This window comes from Cuculus canorus, chromosome 8 (genome assembly GCF_017976375.1).
Source record: "Cuculus canorus isolate bCucCan1 chromosome 8, bCucCan1.pri, whole genome shotgun sequence".
Taxonomy (NCBI): domain Eukaryota; kingdom Metazoa; phylum Chordata; class Aves; order Cuculiformes; family Cuculidae; genus Cuculus; species Cuculus canorus.
In genome coordinates this window covers 24,033,075-24,046,288 of record NC_071408.1, presented here as the reverse complement: position 1 = coordinate 24,046,288, position 13,214 = coordinate 24,033,075, and the positions used below count along the sequence as shown (strand labels likewise).

General features: G+C 35.5%; 1 protein-coding gene across 6 annotated transcripts in view; it reads right to left on the bottom strand.

Moving 5' to 3' along the window:
* The window catches only part of LOC104060194 (AGBL carboxypeptidase 4), a 954,436-nt gene that overhangs the window by 828,984 nt on the left and 112,238 nt on the right, over nucleotides 1-13,214 (bottom strand). The window lies entirely within an intron of this gene.

Sequence of the window (13,214 nt, the reverse complement as noted above, 5' to 3'; positions counted from 1 at the left end):
CTATGAGAAAGTATTCCTCCTCGCTACCAGTAGCGGAGTAGTCAACTCTGCAGCCATTCACTTTGGTTTACCGTAAGCTGAGAGAGACAGAAGTGCTTTTTCCCTAAACAGACTTCAAGAAATGACTGGAAAACTGCAAGAATCATTAGCCTGAGGCAATTCAATACGTCAATAAGGCTGCCAAATATCATCAGTGCAGCAGCACTCCAAATCCTTCATCTAATCATTCTGAAGTCTGATGTCAAACATTTTTTGCCACCTATTATTCAAAATACAAACATGAAATGGCTTTTCTTACTCTTAGAAGAGAGGCATTGTGTCAGCCATGTCGGAAGATGATGAAATGTCATTGTGGGACTTAGATACATTATTTCTTTCAGAAGAAAAAGTTGAAAAGAAGTTTAATTTTTACTATTCTTGCCAATGTACACATAGCTGACAGTTGCTATCTTATTACTATAGTTTCTCTTCCAGCAAAAAAAAAAAAAGGAAGAGTAGCAGAAAAAAACAAATGTGCAAAAGCATGAAAATAGAAAATATAAGAGGAAAAAAATGAACTATTGCTTAGATAGCTCTGTGGCTGGCAAACAGAATATTGTACATATGTGGCTAACACATCAGTTTGACAGAAATTGCAGTTATTCTACAAAAAAATTACAAACTTTTTTCTGTGTTTAAATGAAATAATTCTCTTCACTCAGGGAAATAAATGTATGAAATCGGGTGCTAACTAGACTGCCTCAAAAAGGGAATTTACTACATTTAAATAAGTGAAAAATACATACCAGAGTGCAGTGAACAGAGATGCTTTGGGAGAATCAAAAGTAGTAACTTAAGTTGGACAAAGGGGTCCATTGAACAACTTGTCGGTCTGATGCTGGGTTCCTGCTACTGCATTTAAGTCAATTACAAACATAACCAAAGTTTAAAAAATAAACTTCTGTTGAAGTCCTAGAATGCATCATATCACGATACAAAGCATACATACGCTAAATGAAACTTCAAAAACCTAAATTAACCAAAGTAACAGTTCTAAACTGCACCTCTGTTTGTTACTTTTGTAACAGGAAAAGCTTTCAAGAAAGTATTTTAGTAGATTTGACTATGGAAGAAGATGTAAAATGCAAAAGAACAAACAAGTCCGGGGATAACAGACTCTTCTGTTTTGTAATCTACATACCTTGAAAATCACCAATATGAAAAAAAAGGTCCTGCCCGTGCCCTTCTACTCTGAAGGAAGGTTGCCCTCCTGCTGTTCAGATTTCATTTCATTTACAAGGTATGCTCCAAAATACATTCTGGTGCACAATCATCATCATTATTAAAATAAAATACCCTTTTCAATTAAAGAACAAAGTACACATCAAAATGCAGTGTCTCAGAGTTATTTATTCATTTACTTCTCAGTTTATATAGTTTGGTCATCTCCAATACAAATAGAAATCATTAGTGCAGATTACTGATGCTCTTTTTAAAAGTTTTTTATTAAACTTTTAAACAGAATAGGATGCTACATTCATTACACTACATTTTAGGTACTAATACTGTCATTAATTAATGTGAATAAAGAACTTTAGGTCCTGCATGATGAAGAACCTGTTTAAAACCAAATTCTTTACTTAACATTTAATTATTTATGGCTGTTCTATTTTCAAGGAAAATTAAAATTCCTCATTATTTATAAAGTGATTATAAAAACCTATAGCCCTATTAACAAAGAAAGCAATATAGCTGTCAAGCTTTCAAGATTAAGTGCAAATTTCACCAGCAAGGATTGTGTGCTTGGGAGGACCTAGAACAACCATTATGAAGGGAGTTAACAGAGCCGAGTACAAAACAAGCATAAGAAATAGCATGAAAGAAAGTAGACAACTGTGTGGAAACAGATAACCGGAGCAGTTGAAAAAAGATCAGCAAGAATTTATAGAGTAGGAATAAGCAATAAAATGCACCCTATCTTTGTGAAAGAATGAAAGACAAATGTTATTTAAAGTATATTATACGTGAAATACGTATTCTCAAACTATGATCCTTTCATAATTATATGCAGCATCTTTAGTAGCCATCTATAAAATGTGGGACTCTGAGAGCCAAGACACAGACTACTGAAGGAAAAACCAAAGCATGAAATAAAAATCTCTCGCATAATAGTATTCAAAAACTAAAGTCATGGAGATATGCTATCACGTAATCCCATCTGCCTAGTAGTAAAGTCCCAATGCTAGACACTTCAGAGTTTATTATATGAAACTTGAGGGGCTCTTTCCCCAAAATTCTTTTGTACAATATTGCTCACTGGCTTGACACCCTCCTTCCTTACTTACAAGCTACTTAAGTTCAGCAGGAAGCAGTATTTTCCCTTCTCAGAACAATCACCTTTCCTGGCATGCAGAGCACTGGACTCAGACGCATCCATAGCCACTCCTGTAACACCAGCCAGAACCTGCAGCCAAAGGAGAGGTACCAGGACCCTACGGAGCCCCAGTCAGTACCAAAACTCAAGTCAACAACTTCCAGTTTCCAGTTGTTTATAGGTGACAAGTTTGAGAAAACCTCACCTACTTTCTACTTCCAAGCGGGCAGAAAACAGCTACATATTTTGGCATTCGTTCACTTCTTATTCTTCCCTTCCCTCTGCTCATTTGTAAATGCTCGTTCCACCTGCACATTCAGTCCATCATTCAAAAGAATAACCGATATCTAAATATTTTTTCTACTCTCATAAAACCTTTATGGATTTCTGTTTACGCTTTCAGTATGAAGAAGTCCCTTTGGAACAAAAATAAGCATATCTCATTTTACCTCCCAGAGATGAGTATCAGAAGGTTATGACTTGGTGAAAGCAGAAATTTAGAATTGAACAGTTCTGTATTGACTCTATATTTCTCCCTCTTTCATTACCCATATGACACAGAATGAAGATCTCCGTTTTTTAAAAATATACTTCCCCTTAGTGATTAAAATGGAATCAAAACAAAGGTAGAAACATGCTCCAACAGTCCTAAGACAGTGTCCGAAGAAATCCATCTGTTTGTCGTCTTCTTCTTGTATTGTCACTCATCTATTAGATATGTGCATATTGAGTATGCTCTAAAAACTGTCATGTGCTAGAACTGTACTTACAAATACCATGCAAAGTACTTGAAAAATGTCCACGAAAAAGTTAGTTGTGAAACACTTAACTTCAATAATGCTTTACTTGCAACATAAATTACTACAAAATGCCGTGTTGGCCTACTTAACGTCAGGGCGTCAGCATCTGTAAAAAAAATGGATGCAGAGCCTGTACATTCAAATAAAAAAGGAAATTATTATGCATGCTCCAACCACTTGCACTTAGAGACACATATCCAAGAGTAATAGGTATATTGTATTTCCAATAAAAAAGCAAAAAATTGATCAGATTTCAAGTATCCTGAAGAAGCCTTTCATTGTTCCCTTTTTTTAGTGCAAATCAATAACATAAACATTAAAGGCTCTGACTGAGGAAAATAAAACCAATTCACATCATTTAGAGACATGAAATTTAATATTGAGGAGAATGACAGGAACAAATATGCAGCTGTCGGAAGTGAATATCTTAAAAACCAGACTATATCAAAATCGTTCTTTCTAATCTCAGCCATTTGATGTTTTATTATTAAATAAATTATTATTTAACAAAGCTAGAGGTTCTTTAAGTTCCATAACTTGGATATTTCTTTCCTAATACTTGTCAATTCATATTCTAATTTTCATATCAGAGTCTGGTCTCCAAGGGTATGAACTCTGCCATTGTGAGGCAGTTCTATGCATAATCTATGAAAAACTTCTTTCATATACTGAGGCAAAAATTACCCCAGCATAAAGGACCAGAACAAGCCTCGGTAAAACAAAGCTCTGAATCACAGGGGTTAATATGCACCAGCCGTACATGCATCTTGTCTTTTGTTCAGAGAGATTCAAATGGACACTCAAGTCCATTATGATTCAGAAAGTGTTCACAGTAATAAATAATTTCCTTCTATTAACAGAGGCAATCTTTGTACAGCACAGTCTTCACATAAGCAGACATCCAGCTGAAGTTAATACAGTTAAATTAGACTAGTTTAGACTAGTTTACTTACAACTGTGGGGTAAACTTTGAAGAGCTCAAGAAATAATGTCCTTTTTTTGTAGAATATATCCCAAACATTAATCCAGTGGGATCTTGCATGAAGAAATTCAAATGAGAACTCAAGATGCTTGGAATAAACCATGGATTCTGGTGTGGTAACTTCAGTAACCTCCTTCCATGGGGTTTGGTTTTTTTTTTTTTTTAGCTTCTCTGCTACTATCTTACGTATTTACACTGCCAATATTTTTCAGTTTTCCAATGGATTTTCTGCTTCTGTTTGAAAAGGTTCTACATTTTTTTTTACATTTTTAGCAAGTTGCACCCATATATCCTTTTGCTTTACTATATCATTCCCATTGAACTTTTTAGTTACATATATATTAATTTCTTTTGCATAATTTAACTACTAAAAAATTATCTTGCTAGCTAGCCATATTTTAGACAGCTGTCTTTCATCAAAAGCTTATACACTTGTGCAGAGTTCAGTATAATTTGAATTTCATAATAGTCGTTCATAAAAGATATAGGATGGAATAAAAATGCCACTGGCTATGCTCAGAAGTCTGAGTTTTCCTGTACAGAGCTTCAGGATTACTTTATTTACAGACTGTATGAAAAGGCCAAAACGCAGAGGAAAGTTCATTCTTTGTGTTCTACCCATGATTACCTTAGATTTCCTGGAAGATAATCAGGCATAGCTCGATGTGGGAATATGTCCCGGTAATGCAAACACAGCACAAATGGCCATGAAGAGGTTTAAGTCAATGCTGCACAGTGTTTCCAGTGTAGAGTTTTCATATGAATCAGATTAAATACTCAAAATAAAACTCCAAAATGCATTTTACATTTCAAATTTAATGCCACAGAAGTGTGGGTCAGTTGCTAGGAATTGTCTTTCCTCCCTTTGTAGCACCAAATGTACAAACCAATTCATATGCAAGCTATTTATTTGTTCAGGTGATTAAACTAGATTAAAATAACCTCCATTATACTCTCTGGCTTTCAGTCTTTTTTGATGAGAGATCCTCTTTAATGTTGTCTCAGAATAAAAATATCCTTTTGGGAAAAGGAATTCTCAGTTTTAAATGACAGCTGTCATATTTTGTTATGGAAGTGCAATTCTATTTAATGGATTTGATTGTGCAATTTGCTGCACCTACCTCACATTGTGTGGGCTCATATGAGCATGTCTAAGTAGTTCTGCAGAATCAATGGCAAAATAAAACAGAAACACACATAGCGGAACAGTGGGGGGAAAAAAGAACCGCGAGGAAAAGAACACGCACATCGTATCATAAAAACCAGACTTGGCTGCAATGCAATTTGAATCATAGCTGAGGTGAGTCCTCAGGTGTGCTTAAAGATAGTTCAACATTTTTTAAACAGGAATAGGAGATTAAACTCGTGTCCGAGCGTTGAAAAAGCACCGAGTACAGTTCTGATAATCAGCATTCTGCTTGAGCTCTTGTCAAGAATACATAAAGTGACTCAGCCAGCTTGTGCAGTACTTAACTCCAGTATTTAACTCATTAAGGGCCTCTAATGTTTTCAAAATCATTTTAAGAAAAGCACTGTTTAAAATAAAATTCTGTTCTATTATAAATGAGCAGCCTGATCTAGTGGGAGGTGTCCTTGCCCATGGTAGGGGGGTGAAATTGGATGATCTTTAAGGTCCCTTCCAACTCAAGCCATTCTATGATCCTAAGCTAATACACATCCAGCACCTAATACAGTAAACATGTCTTTTTTCCCTTAAAAAAACCCAACCCTTCCGGGAAAAAAGGAGAAAGTGTTTCAGATCTAAGAGTGTAATATGCCAGGCAGTAATGAGAAATCAGTGATTATACCAGAGAAAAAACAATTCAACTTTTTTCCAGTAAGAATATATGAATTGCCACACAGTGATATTCCCACTTTCTATCTCAAAATCCAGCAATACAAGTCTGCCACTGTAATTTCTCCCATTTTCTCCCCCCACCCCGTTCCACATCTGAAAGCTGCCTACTGCCATGGGCTAACAGACTAGACCAATATTATGTCAGGACTCGGATATGAACACAAAAGAAAGGAGTAACAAAAGGAAAAGTGAAGAGTTGACCAGAATTCCTGCACAACTTCCTCTGCAGTGTGGTTCCCTAAGGTAACCTTAGGGAGACAAAATGTTGCTGTAGCAATATTTTACCCACTGTAACTGAACGGTTTAGAAAAATAAGCATGTTCAAGATTGGTCAGTGGCAATTATGATTTCCATCTGAAGAAGAAAAAGAGTCAATTCAATTTCATTAAGGGTCCATCTTCTCTTCTTCCTTGAAAACTGAAGAGTCTGACAATGAATTAAGGTTTAGAGAAAAGTCTTTTCCCCGCTTAAGGGAAATTATGATTTTGCCATTAACACAGAGTCAAGATGTTTATCCTGTGTATGAAGATAACTTTATTGTAGGGATTGCATCGGTAAGTGATATTGTAAACCGTATTTCTACAGCAATTTCCTAATGGTCTCCAAGGAGCAAAAGACATGATGAATTTAACATCCTCCAAAAAGAAGATTGATCACTGTCAGCACAAGAATGAATTATGCTACAGCCAAATCACAGCAGACTCAAAGATAAAAGACTGGTGAAATTGTGCTTTCCTGCACTTTCTTCACTTTGCAGCAAATACTGAATTTATTTTCTTTCCTACCCATTTCTCTTCAGCAAGCTGGCTGCAGCAAACAAAATTAACAACTGCCTATTATAAATCTTGTAAATGCAGATTTAGAGATAGCAGAACACATGACAGGTATTTGTTATCTTAGATGGAGTTGCTGGAAACCACTCTATTTTCCTGTAGTCCATAGAACCATAAGGAAATTCAGTGCTGGAATCAGTCCTGAATGTCACAGAAGATACTGATGAAAATAAACAGTACAATCCATAATGGCCAGACAATCTGAAACCAGTCTTGGGTTCTATATAGTTTTGCCTACGTCTAACTGAATGATCCACCTTTTCTGCTTCAGCGTGTTGAACTATAATTACTTGGATAAATATTCTTTCAGTCAGCGACTCTTAAAAACTTATGACCAGGAGACTTAAAGAGATACCCGATTGGTCTAGCACTGAGTGGTGCTTTTAATAAATCTGGCAGTGCAGGGGGGAGAAACACCTAAATTCTTGCAGTCTTAGAAGACCATGAAAATATTCATAAAGGGCAAGGCAGTTGACTCAGGTTGACCCCATCAATCCCAAGTAGGTTAGAGGAAAAAGCTGATAGAGGATTCAATTGATAAAGAATTAAAGGAGGGAACATAAATAATGCCAGCTAAAATGATTTCATGGAAAATGAGACTTGTCAAAACTGATTTTATTATTTTAACCTAAAAGTGTGATTGGTTGGTTAATCTCACATGTAATATAGTTAGACTTAAACCCTGTTTTAATCCATACTGCATGAAACTAACTTGATAGTGATTCCCTATTGGTAATAGCTCTGTGAAACCTTTTGGCAGTTTTAGAGAAGTGTTGGAATGATCGATGTGCAACCTGATGGTAAGTATACTCACATCCATCTGCCAACAGACTTTGCAGATAACACAAGGAAATAACACAAAGGACAGGACAGCTACAGAAGCTAACTGAATCATCTATTTTGGCTCATGTGTATATATCAAATGATATAATTATTTTACCCACATAAATATTCATAATGAACTAAACTTTTCACTATATATATCCTATTGTAGAAACTGGAGACCTAGGAAACTCTGGGAGTTCATCCTGGATAAGCAATTTAACATTAGACCTCCACACATTGCTGCAAAGGTACAAATTTGACCCTTGAATGCATAAAAAGGGAATCAAAAAATATGAGCTACAACTTTAATTCTATAGAAGACACTGTAAAGTCCAATATTTGCACTGCATACACCATTCTAGTGTTCCTACTTTAAAGTGGATGCAGAAACTGAATTCCCAAAGTGATTTGAAAGTTTGAAGTACCTTGCAGCAAGACTGTTAAAACTCAGTACTTTCAATCAAAAAACCATCAAAAACGAGCATAGACCAAGGAGTTACCATGATGTTAAAGTGTCATTTCACAGAGCATGAATTACAGTGCATTTAGCACTGTGTACAAGCAGTTTTACATTATACGCTGGCCTTTAACCAAGGTAGTTTCTTCTGCTACAGGGCTGGTATCAGGTGCCCGTTTAAAGCACACTTTTTACAGGGCATTAGTGCTACTTTATAATAAAATCGCACTCTGGCTTATCACATGCAGCTTTGCCAGTGTAGACAAGGACAGAGAAGTGACGCAAATACAGTATATTAAAGCTCTCCAAAGGAAAATGCATTGTTCTAAATGACCCTTAGAAATATTTCTGGAAACGGAAGCCAGACAGCTCTTAAGAACCTGGCCTTCTTTTTTTTTTTCTTCTAATTTAATAAGTAAAAGTTGGAAGAAATTACCCAATCTCTTAATTATTTCCTCCATTGATTGATATCTTTGAATCAAGATCAGACACATTTTCAGGTGGTGTATTTTGGTTAAACACAGTTTATCATTAACAGGTAAAACGCAAGACTGTTGTCACGCGAGGAGGCAGACCAGACAAATGAAGGTCTGTTATATTTTTCTGAAAAACTTTAGTTCCAGCTACATTGTATAGTTGATTTAATGACTGATTTTCCAGACTTGTAAGAGACTAACAGTACAAAGGTAGTCAGATCAGTACCACAATCTCTGAAAGATATTGCAAAAGTGAGTTTAGAGATGTCGGGTTAGTCCACAATCAAGAGCTGGTTCAAACTGAGCTTTATGCTAATGTAATTTATTTATTTCATGATAAAACATTATGCTTTACTCTATATTAGCATATTCTTCAGATACCTCAGAGAAGAATTACAGCAACTAGAAGTATGTAAGGGCAGTGACAAGTGTATGAAATCTGGAACAGGAAAAAACAGCACTACAGAAAGAGACTTAAAATCAAGCACATTTTTGCATCGTATAAATTAGTTACTGATTATGAAAATATTCTTCAGTTTCACAAGTGCTATTGCCTGTATTTCATCCTTTGCTAAGCAGTTTTGAAAAGCAATTTATATATTTCCTTCATATTAAGCTGTTAGCAGTAATCAATGTTAATACACTAAATTACATGCAGCAATTTAAGAAATAATTAGTTTTAAACTCTACTGTGTTGTTATACTAATGGTGGCCTGTAGGTCATAACCACATATACCTTTGCCTTCACTATATTCAATACAGAGTTTAAAATGGTATGAGAGGTTCACTTACACTTCCAAGTTGCAAGTTATTTTTCCAAGTCAAATAAGCATTAGCCTCTCTCAGACAAGGTGTTTTACTTTAGTGTTTGAGATGAGAATATAAGGCTGAAAATTTCTGATGGTGTTAGCAGTAGTAAAGTTAACAACATTGTCTCAAATATATTCGCTTTATCTAAAAGATTCAGTTTTCTTACATAATAGATAAAAAAAATATCATTATATATTGTTCACAAGGCAGATACATTGCATTTATTTAGTTCAGCTATGCTTCTTTAATAGCTTTCAACTAAATTTTTAAGTATTGCTAAAATTTACATGCTGATAACTTTCAAATTAGAACTTTTGTCCTTAAACAATGATATAGATATTTCATCATCTTATTGCAGTATAAAAGAGAAAGCAATTTTCTGAAAGGACCTAAGCTCATAAGCTATTTACATGCTTTTGAAAACGGGAGTTAAACTTCCACGTTGTTCAGAAACTTTGGAAGTTTTTCCATAGTTTTACTTACCTGCCCCAACTTAGTAAAGACCATAAATAATTGCAAACATTTGCCTCATCTGAGCATTGTAAATAACTGCATTTTAACCTAAAGATGAGAGCAGGAGTGCAGAAGATCCCACTTATATAAAGTACAGCTACACATAACACTTTCCTCTACCAGAAATTTCAAACACAGTGCAAGTAACTTAAACAGGAAATTCTCACAGGTACTCTGTATTTGTACCATCTTTTCAATTTGAGATTTGCTGAATAGTCTCAGCCGTAACTGAAGAAAACAGGAACTACACATCAAATAAAGTATTGTATACTAGTGAGTACTCAAAGAAATCAAGTCTCAGAGATTTCAAACTGGACACATGCCTGACATTTGTCTATGCATAAGAGTAGAAAGTCTCTCCTTAACAGACATGCATTACTGTGGCAATTTATTTCACATTCTAAGACACTCCAAGCTTACCACAATGAGTGCTACAGAAAAGCCCATGAGAAAGTTAATTATTCTGCCTTCAGCACAGCATTTAAATATTGTATAATAAACAGCACACACTGTAGCCTGGGACCATACACTGAACATCATAAAACAAAATACTGGATCACTATTCATTAAATCCTTATCTCCTATGTGAAAGCAATGCGAGATTACATATTTATAGACTGTACAACAATGCGCACTCACAAGGGCGACCCACAGCACACCAATTTACAGCAGTCCATTAGTCATCATGCTTTTCAGAGGTGCAGTCCATACCCAGGATTTGTCCTAACTATGTTTTGCATGCTTTCATTATAACTATAAAGTGACTCACCATTAATAAGACAGAAAATTCTTCTTCTCTGTAAGGCTTCCCACCGTCACCAAGCCCTCACAGCCTCAAAAACTTGACCGATCCTTCAGCCTAAGGCCTATAAAGGCAGAACACTCTTCAACTCCAAACCTCTGCCTTCCCCACCCTTCATTTATATCACCTGGTTGTAAATCCCTACTAGATCAGCCTTGTTAAGGCTATCCAATAATGAATTCTCAAAAACAGCTGCCTAAACTTTTCCTTCCTGGTAGGACAAAGCAGTATCCTATCACACAGTTAAATTAAACCTGCAGGTAGCCTAACTTTTAAATGTGAGATACTTCGACTTCAGTATTCTTCCTCCTGTGGGTTTTAAAATATTTAAAAGCTGGTAGTAGTGTGAAATGTGGCATATTTCACATCTTGAAGCAACAGGAAGGTTCTTCCTTTGCACTCCTACTTTGTTTCAAAGAAACAACTTTGCTTTATTTTTATTTTCTCCAGTGTTTTACAATGTGAAGAGTAACTTGATTGCTGTAAGCGGTCTTCTGGGGGTTTTCAGAGTACAGCCACAAAGGTAAAAATGGTGGTAAATATAGCATTGTAGGGTTCCATGTTTATTGCCTTTCAGTGATGTCTATATCTACTTGTTTAATTCACTATTAAAGAGATAACTCCTCTTCCTGCCAGCCGTGTAAACATAGCCTCGTGTGTGAATAACAAGCTGGCTCTTCCTGGCTGCATCTCAAACAGCAAAAAAGTTTTGCAGTCGAACTCCTAATCAATTTTGTCAATGATGCACCATGCAGAAATACAGCCTAGCTCACCTTCCCTTATTTGTGGATACTCTGTACTGCTTAGCCTTAATTTGGAATTTAAAGCCAGGCTCAGACGCTGATATATAGGTACAATCTCTGAAAATCAGAGAAAAGCTTCTCTCTCTCTCTCTGTGCATCTATCCCCAAGCCTGCTTCTGACACAAATGTTATCAGTTTTTCTGCTTCAGTGCCAAAACTAAATATGGAGGGAAACTGTTGTACTTCACCATGTAATAACCAATAATAATTGGTGACTTCTTATGAGCAGTTACTACACCACTTTGCATGGCCTACTAATGTTACGTAAAACAAATAAATTGAACGCACAGACACACAATATATACTATTTATACACTAAAACATAGGTACTTCACTGTTTAAAATTTTGCAAGAGAGTAGAACAATTAACTTATTAGGCTTCAAAAAAGTAAACAGCAAAAAAAATACGTTAATGACAATTCAGTGATGGAGTCTACAGACATAGCTGAGACATCCTTGTTACCAGCCTGCAGACTGAGATGTCAAGTAATTGATTTAATTAATCTTAGTACCTTCATAAGTTAAATGAGGCAATATGACCTTCTGGTTTAAGCACAAGACCCAGAACTCTATAATTTCTAATATGAGTTTGCAGTGGATTTTTCTGCATGTTCATGTACCTTTTAGGAACTAAAAAAAATAAAGGCTTGCCCATTAAGCAGTTTCTTTGCTTTTATTGCACAGAAGGTAAATAAAAGCAACATTTGGACCCAGCTGTTATATCTTCTGTATTTAATGGTTTTATCCTACCATGCAAGAATTTTTGAGGATTTAAGGTTAGCTTTGCAAAGACTTGTTGACTTCCTAATTCCCACTCTTTTCAATGAGGCAAAGATCAAAATGTCCCTGAATTCTGTGCAAAATATTTGTAAGAATGTAAGAAGCCATTTGAATTTTAAGTAACAGTTGCATTAAAAATCATTTATATCCACTAGAATTCTACTAAACATGCACATATTTCTTAAAGTAGTAAAATAAGCAAGTTAGATGCCTGCAACCAAAACAAGCAAAGCGAATATCCTGTCTTCCATTCCTGTATTGTGAAATAGGCATCAGAACAAACATACAGACGCTATGAAAAAAATCAGATCTCCGTCCTCTAGGAAAATCGTTCCCATTCCATTTCTCTTGTCCATAGTTACAGCAAGAAACTAACATACACACTGCAGGAAAAGGGAAGATGAAATCACTCTCATCATCTACTGGCTTCCCTGTTTTTCTCACTTCAACCTTTATTTAAGGAAATAAAAAAAAATATTAGGATTACAGGCTTTGAAAATTATGCACAGTGGACAAAATAGTTTACAGTTTACTGCTGTGCAACAGGGATGTACATACAGAAAATTCACATACAGAGTACTCGTTGAATCACAGAAAAGGCAATTAATCTTAGTAACCGCACAGAAAGTCGACAGAGTATTTTAACATAGTCAAAATGCTGAAAGTCCTTGAATGTCTTCTAGTAGAACCTGGTATGAATTTTAGAATTTTACATTTACTGTCTCATCTCTGTGGGAACCTAATGATAAATGCAGTACAGGAACTCAGTATGGATATTTCATATAAATAATTGCTGTAAGCATTTATTATTGGAAATGCAACACTATGCGAACCTTAATGTAATCTCTATTACAGCTTGACCAATAATTGATTGTGATTACTGATCTTATCAAATTTCTGGTCATGTTAATAACATTTCTAG